This window comes from Condylura cristata, unplaced genomic scaffold, assembly GCF_000260355.1.
Source record: "Condylura cristata isolate star-nosed mole 26May11 unplaced genomic scaffold, ConCri1.0 scaffold00016, whole genome shotgun sequence".
NCBI classification, from domain to species: domain Eukaryota; kingdom Metazoa; phylum Chordata; class Mammalia; order Eulipotyphla; family Talpidae; genus Condylura; species Condylura cristata.
Window position 1 is genome coordinate 17,118,580 of NW_004567117.1, and position 2,369 is coordinate 17,120,948.

The following is a 2,369-nucleotide window of genomic DNA, read 5'->3' on the forward strand; positions in this document are numbered from 1 at the left end:
GCTGTGCCATGTGGGTCACCTCCGGGATGGGGATCGAACTCATGCTGAAGTGGCTTTACCTTCGTAGTGCTGTGCTTTAACCCACTGCACCACCAGGGAGGGCCTCATTCACTTATTTTTGGTCATTTAGATTTATTTTTGCTAACAAGAAGAAATAACAACAAAAAATATATATTTAAGCAAAATGACTTTTAGTGTAAATAGCCACTGTACATAGGGAGCATATACATACTTTTGAATGAATAGTATTGTATTTTTAAGCTAGATACCTAGGAGTAGATTTACTGAATTAAATGGTAAATCTATTTTTAATATTTTGAAAAAACAAACAAAAAAAAACCCACTCTGTTTTCTGTAGGGACTGGATCAGTCTATAATCCCACCAAAAGTGCATGAAGTTTTCTTTTCTCCATATCCTCACAGAAACTTCTGTCTTCGGGTATTTTTGACTTTGGCCATACACTTAAGTGTTTTGATAAGCAGCTTTGATTTGCATTTCTCTGATAATAAAGTGATGATCTTTTTTTTTTTTTTAATGTGTCTGTGGGCCATCTGTATGTATCTGAAGTGTCTATTCAGCACTTCTGGCCATTTTTTGATTCGGTTATTTTTTTGTTGATGATTTTTATTATTTGTAATCCATAGGTATTAGTTCCTTGATGAATATATGTTACACAATTACTTCCTACTATTCAGTAGGGACTCATTTTGCTTTGATATGGGCCTACCAGACTTTCAATTTCCTGATCCTTGTTCCTCAATATGAACCCCATATGAATCTTCTGCTTTACCTTATATGACATATTGACCTTGATTTTTTTTAATTTATCTGTACCTCTTAGAGAAACAATTAATATCTGTGTTATTTTTCAATTTTTGGCAAAATGATTTCCCTTTGCCAAGCCTTTCTGCTTAACATAGCCTCTTACCTGAATGGCTCCTAAGATCTCATCAGGAGAAAGAATGGATTCCTCCAGTTTAAAAACAAGATAAAACTTTGTAAAGACTTGAAAATTATTTTCATTTTTAATTGATAATCCTCAGAATTTGGGAGAATTTGACATTTTTAGATATTTTACTACATCTGTGGAATTCCTATTGTTAGTAATAATTTTTTTTTATTATTAACTCTTCATCACTTTGGTAAAGTTCAAATGTTACCAAAAAACAAACTAAAACAGGCCCTTCCTGGTGACACAAGGGGTTAACACACAGCACTATGAAGCACTTTACAGCCACCAAAGCACAGTTAAGTCCAGGGAGGTGACCCGCATGATGGGACAGACCTCTCATCTTTTGCCTTCTGCTCCCCTCAGTAGTGTATTCAGTTTGCTCCCCACTCTGTCTTTGGTGAGTCTTCTCACCCCCTGCATCTTTGGCCTGCATCTTTGGTCTTCTCACCCACTGCATCTTGTATGTATAAATAAATAAATCTTTAAAAGCGAAACTAAAACAAGACAAAAATAACCCCACAAATCTAGAAAATATGAAGAGAAAATATGAAATAGAATATAGAAAATATGAATTGCTATTGATGTTTAGAAGATTTTATACAAAAAAATACAGAAAATAAAAGGACATAAGATCATTCCACCAGCCTAAATTTACAAGCACTTTTTACTCAGTGTATATCAAAATGCTTAGCAATATAGCTATTGGATTGTATCAAAAGATTCAAAAACAGGACAAAATATACATTTAATTGGAGCATGTTTCAAGTTCTAATTTCTGCCCTATGTTTCTGTGCTTAAAGTAAATCAAGCATACAATTAATTTTAATTATTTAATTTATTAGTTGAATTGAATTTTATTTATGTTAAACTCTTTTAAAAAATAAAATTACCTATTTTATCTTGAACATACTCTGATACAAATAGCTTATTTTTTTCAGATGTTCACTTTTCCATTCACTAGTTTATCTATTGCCTCCCTTTTATACGTCTATCATATTTTCCAAGAGTTATATTATGCGTGTTCAGTTTTATATCGACTTGCTAATTTCTAAATACAGACATTTTGCATATTATATCATATTTCAGATACTTCTTCCTTCATCCACAACTGAGCCTTCACAATAACTGTGTGCCAGAAATGAGAGGAGTGGGGTGAGAGGAATAACTCCAGTAAGCTCTTTAACACAGAAAACTAACCAGTAGCTGGATGAAGCAGTAAATGTAAGTCTGAAGGGTTTCCTGTCATTAAGGATCTCTAAGGGTACAGAATCTTCATCAGAGGAAGGGTACAAGACAGAAAGGTCCTGGAGTGTTCCTCTGTAGGCTATCCAATTTGGGCCATTGATGTATTAAATATACTTTCAAGTATATTTAAGTTTTATTTTATGTACTTTTAAAATTAATTGAATATTTTTC

At 33.0% G+C, this 2,369-nt stretch overlaps 1 long non-coding RNA gene across 1 annotated transcript in view; it reads left to right on the top strand.

Annotated features, from left to right (window-relative positions):
- The window catches only part of LOC105853715, a 49,686-nt gene extending 47,544 nt beyond the window's left edge, over positions 1 to 2,142 (top strand). Inside the window, exon 3 of the long non-coding RNA XR_001145500.1 lies at positions 2,040 to 2,142. This is a non-coding gene — a long non-coding RNA (uncharacterized LOC105853715). The remainder of the gene's footprint in view (positions 1 to 2,039) is intronic.
- The last annotated feature ends 227 nt before the right edge of the window (positions 2,143 to 2,369 follow it).